Consider the following 15099-nt stretch of genomic DNA (forward strand, 5'->3'; position numbering starts at 1 on the left):
CCTGTTCTTGCGGCGTCAGCTGTTAGTCGCCGCTGCATGAAGACGAAAGAAGCACCCGCCCTCCCATCCCTTTGGACAGAGCTGTTAGGCTTGTCGTGCTGTTTATTAGTGGGATAATCGCCCAGTTAGTTCTGGGTGGAGTTGGACATTCAGTTTATGCTAATGGTCTTTGAGGTTTTATGTAATTTATGTATTTATTTATTTATTGATAATTTGGAATTTTGGTAATCCCTTAATAAACACCACGGCCTAATTTTTCCACAATTATTGTGTTTGTTTTTCTTTATTAGTTAATTATAAGGGAGTGGATCTTGTGCTACCATGTGTATGGCTGATTTTAGGATTTGCTTTTGGCAGGTAGAAATGTAGTTCTGTATAACTATACAGCCAGTGCAAATCATTGGCTGAAAGAATCCAACATGCCCGAAGCTTTTCAAATGGTCATCAATTGAGTTGAAGGACAGTTTGTTTCACCAAACCAGCCAATGATTGTTTATTATAGTCAAGATTGACCATTTTATATGACTTTGATCTAATGTGTATGGGCTCCCTTGAGTTTACTCACTGAGTTAGAGTCCCAAAGTGCAGTAATTTGTCAGATAGCTAAAAAAATGAATAGCAGAGTCATTGCACTACAACTAGATCAGGAACTTATAACTGCAGGTTTTGTTGTTGCTATTTCTGGAGAATGATAGGGAAATATAATTACAGGGGTTGTCCACTACTAGGACAACCTTCTGATAACATGTTTCCCTAGGTGAAATAAAAAAGCCTATACTCTTCTTCTGTGCCAGCGCCATTCCTGCTGTGCTGCTGTTCACATTCTCTGGGCTCATGTGATGTTTTGATGTCACGTGAGCCCCGCATCCAATCATCTCTGAATTCTTTCTCCACACCTTCGGACCTAACGAGCAATCAACAGGATATGAACGCAGCCCCAGGGATCACTTCCTCTTGATTAACTCCTTTGGTCCGAAGGCAGTGAGAAAGACGTCGGATATAATAATAATAATATAATATTTATTCACTTATATAGCGCTATTAATTCCAAATCACTTTACGTATATTGGCAATACTGTCCCCATTGGGGCTCCCAATCTAGAGTCCTTATCAGTATGTTTTTGGAGTGTGGGAGGAACCCGGAGGAAACCCACGCAAACACGGGGAGAACATACAAACTCTTTGCAGATGTTGTCCTTGGTGGAATTTCAACCTAGGCTCCAAGACTGCAATGCTAACCACTCAGCCACCGTGCCACCCAGAGATGACAGGAAATGATTGGATGTGGGCCTCGCATGATGTCACAACTTCACATGAGCCCCAGAAACAAACTGTGGCATCCCTGGAATGGCACCGATACAGTAGGTGAGGCTAGTCTAGGGAAAACATTTGGAATCAGAAGGGGTTGTCCTAGTAGTGGACAATCTCTTTAAGAATAAGACTGCTTTCACACATCCGGTTTTTGCTGTGCGGCACAATCCGGCTCTTTGCAGAAAAAACGCAACCGTTTTTTTTGCCGCCGGTTGCATTTTTTCCGCATAGACTTTCATTAGTGTCGGATTGTGCCGCGTGGCCTTGCGTTCGGTCCGGTTTTTGCCGGATGCGGCATATTTAGCCCATGTGGCGGCCGGATGGAACGTTGCCTGGCACGGTTTTTTTGTCCGGCAAAAAAAAACGCATCGCGACGCATCCGGCCGATGTGGCGCTTTTTCCAATGCATGCCTGTGGATGCCGGATGTGGCGCGATGCGGCAAAAACCGCATCCGGCCGCCGCATGCGGTTTTTTGCACTGCGCATGCTCAGTAGCGTGCCGCAACTGGCAAAAAACGGACGGGCCGCATGTAAAAACTTATGCAAAGGATGCGGGGTTTTTTTCGCCGCCTCCGTTGGATAGGTTTTAGAGCCGGATTTAGCCGCACTGATAAAACCGGATATGTGAAAGCAGCCTAAGGGGTACTTCACACACAGCGAAATCGCTACTGAGATCGCTGCTGAGTCACGGTTTTTGTGACGCAGCAGTGACCTCATTAGCGATCTCGCTGTATGTGACACTGAGCAGCGATCTGGCCCCTGCTGTGAGATCTCTGCTCATTACACACAGCCCTGATTCGTTTTTTTATTGTTGCTCTCCCGCTGATAAGCACACATCGCTGTGTGTGACAGCGAGAGAGCAACAATCCTGAATGTGCAGGGAGCAGGAGCCGGCGTCTGACAGCCTATGGTAAGCTGTAACCAAGGTAAACATCGGGTAACCAAGGTGGTTACCATGATATTTACCTTCGTTACCAGCCTCCGCAGCTCTCACGCTGCCAGTGCCGGCTCCTGCTCCCTGCACACGCTAAGCGAAGCGGTGTGCGCTGGTAACTAAGGTAAACATCGGGTAACCATACCCGATGTTTACCTTAGTTACCAGTGTCCGCAGCTTCCAGACGCCGGCTCCGTGCAAGCGCAGCATCGCTTGCACGTCGCTGCTGGCTGGTCACTGGTCGCTGGAGAGATCTGCCTGTTTGACAGCTCTCCAGCGACCATGTAGCGACACAGCAGCGATCCTGACCAGGTCAGTTCGCTGGTGGGATCGCTGCTGCGTCGCTAAAGTGTGACGGTACCCTTAAGGCCCAGTCGCACTAAACAACTTACCAGCGATCCCAACAACGATCAAACCTGATAGGGATCGCTGGTAAGTTGCTAGGAGGTTGCTGGTGAGATGTCACACTGCGACGCTCCAGCGATCCCACCAGCAACCTGACCTGGCAGGGATCGCTGGAGCGTCGCAACACGAGTTGCTGGTGAGCTCACCAGCAACCAGTGTCCCCGCCCCCAGCCAGCAGCGCCGCGTGGAAGATGCTGCGCTTGGTAACTAAGGTAAATATCGGGTAACTAACCCGATATTTACCTTGGTTACCAGTGCACGCAGCTACACGTGCAAAGAGCAGGGAGCAGCGCACACCGCTTAGCGCTGGCTCCCTGCTCTCCTAGTTACAGCACACATCGGGTTAATTACCCGATGTGTACTGCAGCTACATGTGCACAGAGCAGGGAGCAGCGCACACCGCTTAGCGCTGGCTCCTTGCTCTCCTAGTTACAGCACACATCGGGTTAATTACCCGATGTGTGCTGCAGCTACATGTGCACAGAGCAGGAGCCGGCACTGACAGTGAGAGCGGAGGAGGCTGGTAACAAAGGTAAATATCGGGTAACCAAGGACAGGGCTTCTTGGTTACCCGATGTTTACATTGGTTACCAGCCTCCGCAGAAGCCGGCTCCTGCTGCCTGCACATTTAGTTGTTGCTGTCTCGCTGTCACACACAGCGATCTGTGCTTCACAGCGGGACAGCAACAACTAAAAAATGGCCCAGGACATTCAGCAACAACCAACGACCTCACAGCAGGGGCCGGGTTGTTGCTGGATGTCACACACAGCAACATCACTAGCAACATCGCTGTTACGTCACAGAAGTCGTGCCTCAGCAGCGATGTTGCTAGCGATGTTGCTTAGTGTGACGGGGTCTTTAGACAAAGCACTACATATATTAACAAAGTGTTATCACTATCCCCATTATCAAGGAAGTGAAGTAGATATGCTTTCCAGATTAGATAAGGTACATTTCCTTTTAAACATTGTATTTTCAGTACGTTTGCAAAGAAAGTGAAATAACCAGATATTCCACACCATATAGAGAGAAGTTAAGGCCCCGTCACACTAAGCAACATCGCTGCTAACGAACAACTTTTGTGACGTAACAGCGATGTTGCTAGCGATGTTGCTGTGTGTGACATCCAGCAACAACCCGGCCCCTGCTGTGAGGTCGTTGGTTGTTGCTGAATGTCCTGGGCCATTTTTTAGTTGTTGCTGTCCCGCTGTGAAGCACAGATCGCTGTGTGTGACAGTGACAGCGAGACAGCAACAACTAAATGTGCAGGCAGCAGGAGTCGGCTTCTGCGGAGGCTGGTAACCACAGTAAACATCGGGTAACCAAGAAGCCCTGTCCTTGGTTACCCGATATTTACCTTTGTTACCAGCTTCCTCCGCTCTCACTGTCAGTGCCGGCTCCTGCTCTGTGCACATGTGGCTGCAGGACACATCGGGTTAATTAACCCGATGTGTGCTGTAGCTAGGAGAGCAGGGAGCCAGCGCTCAGTGTGCGCTGCTCCCTGCTCTCTGCACGTGTAGCTCCGTGCGCTGGTAACCAAGGTAAATATCGGATGGTTACCCGATATTTACCTTAGTTACCAAGCGAAGCATCTTCCACGCGGCGCTGGGGGCTGGTCACTGGTTGCTGGTGAGCTCACCAGCAACTCGTGTAGCCACGCTCCAGCGATCCCTGCCAGGTCAGGTTGCTGGTGGGATCGCTGGAGCGTCGCAGTGTGACATCTCACCAGCAACCTCCTAGCAACTTACCAGCGATCCCTATCGTTAGTGTGACTGGGCCTTTAGAATAGTAATTGATGGAATCATTGGCATACAATTAGAGTACACATATGTCCTATCAACATTTAATGATTTCTATCCAGTTATAGCCAGCCAGTCATTAGGTGCATATTGTAAGCTCGTGGCCTCATGCAGTACTATTTTTCCCAATGCACTCTACTTTATGTCAATGGTGTCCTAGTCTGCGACAGCGTCCAATGTACTATCTTTTTTATCATGGACAACACAAGATAGCTAGGAACAGAGCCTTGAACATTTTTCCATGCTTATGTTGCATCTTTTTCTGCGTCATGAATTACCGGTAGGTTGTATCTTTGTAAATTGACCTGTGCGGTGTTCTAGAATACTGCCATGAAGAGAAAGTAACCAGTCACTTATAAATGATAATTACACTCTTTGAAGAACACTTTACTCTCCTGTAATGGGGTTACAAAGAGGTAATGAGAATCAGCTAAGCATTTTTCAATGTGACAATTATCTTCTGACTTATCATCTAAATTGAAAAATTATTGTGTAACCATTAGAGCAAAATTGATTTAAAAAATTGAAATGTCTTTTAGTGTAAGTAGCAGCAAAAACTCCACACTGCAGGAGGCAGATTATCAGTGGCATAACTAGAATTCGATGGGTCCTGGTGCAAAATTTGGACCTGTGCCCCCCCCTATGTTGGTCAGATGTATGTATATTTATGTAAACATTTAGCATTTTAAATCCTCTAAAGACATACTAGTTGCCACCCCCATTATGTAGTAATGTCCCCATCCTGGTATATATCCCCCCCATCCTGGTAAGTACTGTATGTCCCCCATGCTGGCATATATGTACCCCAGCCTACTATATATGTTCACCAATTTAGTCCACATCCTGGTGTATATATAACCCCAACCTGGCATATATGTCCTCATCCTGCACCCCTCCTGGTATATTCTGTCCCCTTCCTAGGGTATAATGTCCCCCTGCTGGGCCCCTCCTGGTATATACTGTCCCCCTCCTGGTATATTGTGTTCCCCTCCCAGTATATATGTCCACATCCTGGTAAATGTCTCCGTTCTGTCTAATGCAAAAAACAACAACATAGTACTCCCTGTTCCTGGCTCCCACGTCGCATCCTCCTATATAGCCAGCACACAGTGGCCGGCAGCTTTCATCGGTGTCGGTGCTATTGCAATGTATGACGTCATTCCAATGCTGTCGGCTTCTATCTGGCCGGCAGCTTGTATTGCAGTACAGGGACCCGATGGATATATGCACCTCGGATGCACATCCAGCTGAAACAGGGGCTAGGGCCAACGGACCCCCTGCACCCCCAGGTCTGGTCGCGGTTGCAATCCCTGCGACCGCGATGGTATCATCCATGCAGACTATACAAACCCCTAAAACACCAGGAAAGGGAACCGGAAGCAATTTTTCAAGAATACTAGTTACTGCTCTACAATTGTCAGTGATCATCCAACCAACCTGTGGACCAAAAAATAAAAGCAAAGAGTATTGACTGCTTATCTTTTTTACTACTGCCATGTTCTGAACCACAATACTACCCTAGAACAATATTGTACAGTATAATGCTCAGCTAGGCAAGACTAGTTTTAGACAAACATTTTTGGTTAGTTTTGGACAAAGTAGGGCCCAAGTGCTAACATATTGCACTTTCACACACAAACATTTAGGTGCCATTACATAAGGTGAGATCAGGATGTTAAATGAGTGCGATCGACAATATTAAAATCACCTTCACTTCTTTACAGGCCTTGTTACATAGGTTGAGGAAGAATCATGGTACAGAACAATCATCAATAGATCAATCTGTCCTCATACATCATCATGTTATGAGCAGCACATCTGCAGTTTCCAACGGGTGATGTGCTGCCGATAAACAATGATCTTTGTTCTACCATAAATCCAATTACCTGATGAATGAGCAGCATTTTATTATTATTATTATTATTATTAATTATTATAGCGCCATCAATTCCATGGCGCTTTACATGTGAACGGGGTATACATAATAGGGACAAGTAAAATAATCATAAACAATACAAGGCACAGACTGGTACAGGAGGATAGAGGTCCCTGCCCGTGAGGGCTCACAGTCTACAAGGGATAGGTGAAGATACAGTAGGTGAGGGTAGAGCTGATTGTGCGGCACTGTATCAGACTGAGGGTTACGGCAGGTTGTAGGCTTGTCGGAAGAGGTGGGTCTTCAGGTTCCTTTTGAAGCTTGTCAAGGTAGGTGAGAGTCTGATGTGTTGCTGCAGAGCATTCCAGAGTATGGGGGAGGCACGGGAGCAATCTTGGATGCGAAGGTGGGAAGAGGTGATGAGAGGGGAGTAGAGAAGGAGATCTTGTGAGGATCGAAGGTTATGTTCAGGTAAGTAGCGGGAGACTAGGTCAGAGATGTAGGGAGGAGACAGGTTGTGAATGGCCTTGTAGGTCATGGTTAGGGTTTTGAACTGGAGTCGTTGGGCAATGGGAAGCCAGTGAAGGGATTGTCAGAGAGGAGAGGTCGGGGAGTAGCGAGGGGACAGGTGGATTATCCGGGCAGCATAGTTTAGAATAGATTGTAGGGGTGTGAGACTGTTAGAAGGGAGGCTATAGAGCAGGAGGTTACTTTTACTTGTATGTTGGGCAATTGCAGACATGTTTACATCTATTACAACTATTTAGCATATGATTAGTTATGCAGATACTTGTCATGTCACTGCATTGTTATTGTTTTAATGCTGATGGTAGAAAATCTGTTTTCTGTATACTACAACCTGTTCTCACATTCATGAATAGCTCAGTGTGTTATTAGGTGGATTCCAAAGGTCAATGGTTCAAATCAAGGAGCAGCCATGAAGAAAATTTTCCAAGAAAAGAGGATCTGTATCATCCAGCTCATTGATAGTGATAACTAGCCCAAGAAAATTGCCAAACTGCATCACATGAGTGCCATGACAGTTGGAAGAATTTGAAATGAAGTCTGTCCATCCATTCAAAAGCCAAGATGTGGATAACCAGGTAAAATATCGGAATCAACAAGTCGGCTGATCACAAGGTCTATCAGCTCTGGTGGAACAAACATGGCAGTAGAGGTGGCTCATATGCATCGTAATTGTGAGATCACAAACGTTCATGCAAGCATGTTACACAAGTCTGGAATGGTGGTCTGAAAAAAGGTGAAGAAGCCTCAACTTCAATACCAACATAAGAAGCATCAGCTTAAGGCCCCCTTCACACGTCTGTGAAAAACATGTGCGTGTCTTACGTGCCGTTTTTCGGGTCCGTGTTCCGTTTTTTTTGTCTGTTTTTCTGGTACGTGTGACATACGTGTGATTGTGTATGCTAGCCGTGTGTGCGTGTGGAATGTCCGTGTGTGCATGAGATACGTAAGTGTAATGTCCGTGTGTTGTCCGTGTGAAATGTTCCGTGTGTGATGCATAATGACATTGATACATGCCCGCTGACAGCAGAAAGACAGCGTTGCGCGATGTGAATGAACTCGGGTGAACTTCACCTGACTTCATTGTCATCCCGCGGCTCTGTCTGTGTCGCGTACTGATTAGCGGTCACATGTGAAGGACTCACCGGTGACCGCTAATCACCTGAGTAACTGAAGTTAGCGGCGTGGTTAGCGCTGCCGTCACTCAGGTTACCCGCGGCTAGCTGGAATCCTCCACCCGAGACCACAACTCACCTGTGACTTCATCGCTGATTGCGCAGTGCACTTCAGTCACTCGGGCGACTTGCTGTCACAGTTGGAGGATCCAGCGGTGGCCGCGAGTAACCTGAGTGACATCATCGCTGATCGTGCGACTCACCTCAGTTGCTGCGTGGAGCTGACAGGAGCGGCGGTGTTCTACTGCAGCTCCTGTCACCTTCATGTAGCAGAGTTGAGAGCGTCGCGGGACCTCCATGGATTACACAGAAGCTGGAGGGGTTTTCGGGGCTTAATAAAGTGGTGAACGAGGGTGTTTTTTTTGTTTATTATTTCAAATAAAGGAGTTTTTGTTGTGTGTGCTTATTCTCTTTAACTTACAGGTTAATCATGGAAGGTATCTCAGGGAGACGCCTTTTCATGATTAATCTTGGACTTAGTGGCAGCTATGGGCTGCTGCCATTAACTCCTTATTACCCCGATTGCCAACGCACCAGGGCAAATCTGGATGAGCCGGGTACAGTCCCGGGACTGTCGCATCTAATGTATGCGGCAATTCCAGGTGGCTGCTGGCTGATACTGTTAGGCTGGGGGACTTACCATAACGTGGAGCTCGCCATCCTGAGAATACCAGCCTTCAGCCATTTGGCTTTACCCTGGCTGGTATCAAAATTGGGGGGGACCGCACGTCATTTTTTAAAATTATTTATTTATTTTTTTTACTGCTCGATATTGACACGCCCACCGGCGGCTGTGATTTGTTGCAGTGAGACAGCTGTCACTCAGCGTGGGGGCGTGTCTCACTGCAACCAATCATAGGTGCCGGTGGGCGGGGAAAGCAGGGAATACGAGATTGAATAATGAGCGGCCGACTTTTTCAAAATAGTAAAAGCCGCCGGAGTTTTTTTAACAGATGTGCAGCGCCGCGCCGGTGATCGGGGAATGGTGAGTATGAGAGAGGGGGAGACTGACCGACAGACTAAGAGAAGGACAGACAAGAGAGAGAGACCGACCGACAGAAAGAGAGAGACCGACTGACAGACTGAGGGAGATTGACTAACATACACAGAAACAAAAGATTGACCGACATCGCTTCAAAAAAGCACAAAACGTACACGGACCATACGGAGATGCATCCGTGTCACGTACGTGTGCTCACGGACCCATAGACTTTCATTGGGTGCGTGTGTGCGTGTTCCGTGCAGAAAATGGACATGCATCCATGTTTTACGGACAAACAAACGTATCACGCACACGGACACACACACCTTATGGAAAAACAAACGTGTAACTCCATACATTGAATAACATTGGAGTACGTGTGTCCGTGTCTCCGGTATATACGGAAATGGACCTAACACGTACCGGAGACACGGACGTTTGAAGGGGGCCTTAATCTGCAAAAAAGGTATGAAAAGTGGAGAAGATAGAAAATGGGTGATTTGGAGCGATGAGATGAAAGTCAAAAGGTGGTGATTGGTGCAAATGGGTCTGGAAGAAATAAGGGAAAAAATAAGGGAAAAAAGGGTTAACCGATGGAGAAATTGAAGGCACTGTCAAGTTAGGTGGAGGAAGCCTGATGATATTAGGTTGTTTCACAGCCGAAAGCATTGAATACTTGACCTGAATCAATGGTGGTCTCAATGCTGAGCTATATGTGAATATCCTACATGATGAGTTAATTTGTAAACTCGTGTATTAAGTATGAAAAGGACGAAATAGTGTTCCAGCGGGATAATAACCTGAAGAATATGTCAAGATTGGCGAAGAAATAATTCAATAACAATAAAGTAGAGGTGCTGGATTGGCCCCCATAGTCCTCAAGCCAACCAAACACTTGTGGGTACAGTTGAATAAAAAGCTGTATACATACCCAAGTGAGTCGACCAGTATGCTTCAATATTAGCACCATGTAGAAGAGACCTGGGATCAGATTTTAGTAGAGACATGCTTGAATCTGATCTAGAGCATGCCCAGAAGGATTCAGGATTAAGAAAACCAAAGGTGGATTTACAAAATACTAACAAAATAATAATGGATGGACTTAATTTCATATTCTTCCAACTGTCATGGCCTCACATGATGCAGTTTGGCAATTTTCTTGGCTGAGAGACAGCTATCAGTGAGCTGGATGATGCCATTTCTCTTTTCTTGGGAAATCTTCATGGCTGCTCCTCGATTTGAACCAGTGACATATCCCTCGAGATTCAACCTAATAACACACTGAGCTATTAGAGATGGTGAGAACATTTTGTAATTTGTATTATAAAGACACATATGCAGGTTTTTCTCACTATCTTACATGAAATCAGAATAAACCTTTCCCGGATGAACCAGACTTGTGCAGGTCCACAATTCTCTTCCTGAGATCTTGGCTGATTTCTTTTGACTTTCCCATGATGCTACACAAGGAAGCAGTGTGTTTCAGGTGTGAATTAAAATACATCCACAGAAGTGTCTCTAATGAACTCAGATGTTAGCAATTAACATATCAGAAGCTTCCACAGACATGACATCATGATATCGGTTGTCCTATATTGTTTGAAGGCATAGTACTCTAAAGCGGGCTTTACACGCTACGACATCGCTCAAGAGATCTCGTTGGGGTCACGGAATTTGTGACGCACATCCGGTCGCTTTAGCGATGCCGTTGCGTGTGACACCTATAAGCGATTTTGCATCGTCGCAAAACGTGCAAAATCGCTCATCGGTGACATGGGGGTCCATTCTCAAATATCGTTACTGCAGCAGTAACGAAGTTGTTCCTCATTCCTGCGGCAGCACACATCGCTCCGTGTGACACCGCAGGAACGAGGAAGCTCTCCTTACCTGCCTCCTGGCCACAATGCGGAAGGAAGGAGGTGGGCAGGATGTTCGTCCCGCTCATCTCCGACCCTCCGCTTCTATTGGGCAGTGGTTCAGTGACGCTGCTGTGACGTCGCTGTGACGCTGAACGAATCGCCCCCTTAGAAAGGAGGCGGTTCGCCGGTCACAGCGACGTCATAGGGAAGGTAAGTCCGTATGACGGGTCCAGGCGATGTTGTGCGACACGGGCAGTGATTTGCCCGTGTCGCACAACAGATGGGGGTGGGTACGCACGCTGGCGATATCGGTACCGATATCGCAGTGTGTAAAGTGGCCTTAACTGTATGTAAACTTTTGACTTTGCAGAAAGTAATAAAAATGCCTTAAAACATTCTGTCTCCCTCATTATTCTGGCATGTAGTAAATATAATTAATTTTGGTTCCTAATTGACCTAAAACGGGAAAGGTTTATTCTGATTTCATGTCAGATAGTGAGAAAAACATGCAGATGTGTCTTTTTAGATAGTGTACATAAATTGCTGGTTTCAACTGTACATACAGATGCATGTATACATAAAGCACTGTTATGAACTGGTAACCGTGGACGATCACAAAAAATCCCATTAATAAGGAAAAAATAAAAACCACAAGAGTAGTTAGAAACTAAGCTGACCGCAATCCCCTATTTACCAGACAACACTAGTAGTAGCAGTGGGATGTTCCTATCACCTCTAGACACCTCGTCACTGCCGGAGAAACTTGCTACACCTCAAAGATAGAAATGAGGAATCCTAACTTGCCTCGGAGCAGTCTCCAAAGGAATAGCAAGCCCCCAACATGTAACGATGGTGATATAAGAAAACACAGTACACAGCTAGAAAATAGATTAGCAAAGGTGAGGCCCGTCTTACTAGATACAACAGGACAGGAAAGATAACTGATTGCGGCCATCAAAAAACCCTGCAAAAAATACCAAACTCCTGATAGAAATAAAGGCCAAAGACCACACGGTCTTTCCCCCACTATATCAGGTACTCTTGTGCCAGACACTTTAAACATAACTGCAGATATAATGGGAAGGAACAAAATCACAGAACCAATAATATTCAAAAGTGCAAATAATAAAAATCAGAACGTGGAGAAACTCCCTTTCTTGCAGAAGCAACTACCCTCTCAAAAATAGCAGAGAGACAGATCCTCACATGCAAGAAAACAAACACAGAACAAAATGAAATAAACCCCACAAACACTCGTAGGTGCAAAACCAGCAATAAAGCAAAGAAAACCTGCAGACTTATCTGGAGTGAATTCTGGCGCAGGATAGATAGAGGAAACTGAAGGACAAACTCCAAGCCATCTTCAGAGGCAGAAGCAAACATTTATCACCGGCAGAAACTGCTCACCTATATAAACCAGGCTGGTCTGCAATAGGACTTCCTGGATTCCTAATTAATTCCAACACCTGTTTGAGTCACAGATTCAGACTTAGCTTCATTACCATTACTGGCCACCAGAGGGAGCTCCACACCAGCACCCACTTGGATGACATTCACAACAGAGCACATACACGCAGCACATATACAAGCACACTACAGAATATTAATCAGTCTGTCTCCCTCTTCTTTAGCTCTAGAATCCCATATAGTACAGGACTTGTGGTGACATCCCGATCACATGACTATGATGTCACCAAAGATCCTTAACCCTAGAACGCATACCTGGGGCCTCGCAGGCCTGCTAGGTCATTTGTTTTCTATGGTAGATTGAATTGCTTGCGTGTTCTAGGGTTAAGCACTCTCAACATCAGAAACTATATTAATAATGAAGAGCTGTTATTATCAATGTAGTTTCTTCTGTAGATACTGGGGACCCCTCAAAGAATGGGGACCTTGGAAATTGCCCAATTTACCTTCTCCCTCCACTAACACCGATCCTTCAGCTAGGAACAATCCACTAAGTTATTTGCAATAATGCAGCACATTATCAGTTTTGTGTAAATAAAGAAATCATATAACCCCTTAGCAAAAAAAACCCTACAAGTTCCATTGTAGAAAATGTTTAGGTGTTTTAGAGAATGTTGAGCTGAGTGAATAGTTTATAATTGTTTATTTGTTCTTATCCAGTATATACAGCAGTGGGTGGTCCTCAACCATTCTTACCACATTCAGCTATGAGAGGTGGTTGTGCGCCACATCTAGTGCTCCCCTTATCTACCATAGTGAATCCCAGAGCCCTCTGTTACAGGTGTAATGACAAAGTTACCCCTAACCGAGTCCTTATGCCTCCTCCTTTATAGGCAGTATAGTTCAATTACATAGAAGAGTTATCACATTACCCCCATTCAATATTCTTACATCAAGCACTCCCACAACACTATCCAACTTCAAGCACCCCTCTATCTGGCAGTTTTACCATGTTTCCAGCTTACTATATTCATCCCCTCCTTTCCTGCCAGTATATGTGTATCCAATATAAAGGTAGTGTTTTGACACGAGGGTGATAAACTGCCAATCTGTTTGTGGTGTTGAGAAGTCCTGCAGTTGGCATGTAGAAGATTAAGCTTGGGACTGCCTACAGGAGGACAACAGTAAATTGGAGGCCAGTATTGGCTTAGTTGTCATGGGAGAATTGGTGGCTGGAAACCAGAGTGGCTTTTTCATTGTAAGAAAGGTGGTTGGCGGGAGGGTGTGACGAGGTGCCAGTAGAGACGTTGCACTAGGGGTCACCTGACAATCTTTGAGGGATCCCTTTGGCCAAGTGAGAGAGAGCCAAATGTGATGCAGAACTCAACCAGAAAGCTTAAACTTAGTCCAGAAGGGGCTTTCTGGAACATCAGCCTAGACGGGGACTAGTTAGATCAGTGTCTAGAGGAGAGCTGACAGTCCTGATAACAGCAGTGTGGCATTGTCAGGTCAGTCCTAAAGTGTAGTAGCTAACTGAGAAATAGAATATAGGAGAAGTCCACTACTGAATTGCTCTTAGGAGGGTGAGTATTACCTGAGTTTGTTTCTTGACTAGTAGCTGATTGTTTGGTGACCACTTTTCTAAGGCCGGAGTCACATTTGCAAAAGACTCACATCGCATCATACTGCACGGCCACACACTCTCGACTGGAGCAGGTCGGCTGCATGTATCTCTATAAAGCTGAGACGCTCCAGTTCAGAGAGCTGCAGGCCGTGCCGGGTGATGTGATGCGAGTCTCTTGCAAGTGTGACTCTGGCCTAAAAGTGGAAAACCACCTGAAATGATGCCATTCAAAACTTCAAGTCATCCTTAAAAAACAGAATCAAGATCTCGTTCAGCAAGATTTATGAAGAAGTAAAAAAAAAGTTTTGCAGAGTAAAAAAATCAAAAGAGAAAAATAAGATTATAGCGGGAAGAGGTTCAAATAACTTGTATAGACAGTCACTGACTGTAATAACAGTATAATGCCTCAAGCATATGGAAAAATATTGGAATATACAATGAAAAATGCTACTTGCTAATTTGAACATGTGAATAATGAATTGCATACCTGCCATGAATATTAGGAAAAAGGAGATATTTAGCAATCGCATTGATCAATGTAACTGAGCCCCAAGACCTCGTCAAGGTATATCTCTATATTGGGGTCCCTAGCTCTGTGACCCTAACTGTGTGTCATCTCATTGCAATTAAAAACTGAGGTGGGTGGAGAGGGGTAACTAAGGACTTTCTTATATAGGAGATGGAAAAAACATGGCCAAAAGGGGCGGAGCTGTGTTCACATTCAGAAAAAAAACTACATATAACTGAATAGGATAACTTTTTTGGCTTGCACTCATAAAATATATATATATTAGTGCTCACTTCAGTTATCCTATTCAGTTATATGTAGTTTTTTTTCTGAATGTGAACACAGCTCCGCCCCTTTCGGCCATGTTTTTTCCATCTCCTATATAAGAAAGTCCTTAGTTACCCCTCTCCACCCACAGCAGTTTTTAATTGCAATGAGATGACACACAGTTAGGGTCACAGAGCTAGGGACCCCAATATAGAGATATACCTTGACGAGGTCTTGGGGCTCAGTTACATTGATCAATGCGATTGCTAAATATCTCCTTTTTCCTAATATTCATGGCAGGTATGCAATTCATTATTCACATGTTCAAATTAGCAAGTAGCATTTTTCATTGTATATTCCAATATTTTTCCATATGCTTGAGGCATTATACCATTATCTAAGTTTGATGTGCAGCCTTATCCTTGT

Source organism: Anomaloglossus baeobatrachus, chromosome 1 (genome assembly GCF_048569485.1).
Source record: "Anomaloglossus baeobatrachus isolate aAnoBae1 chromosome 1, aAnoBae1.hap1, whole genome shotgun sequence".
NCBI classification, from domain to species: Eukaryota; Metazoa; Chordata; class Amphibia; order Anura; family Aromobatidae; genus Anomaloglossus; species Anomaloglossus baeobatrachus.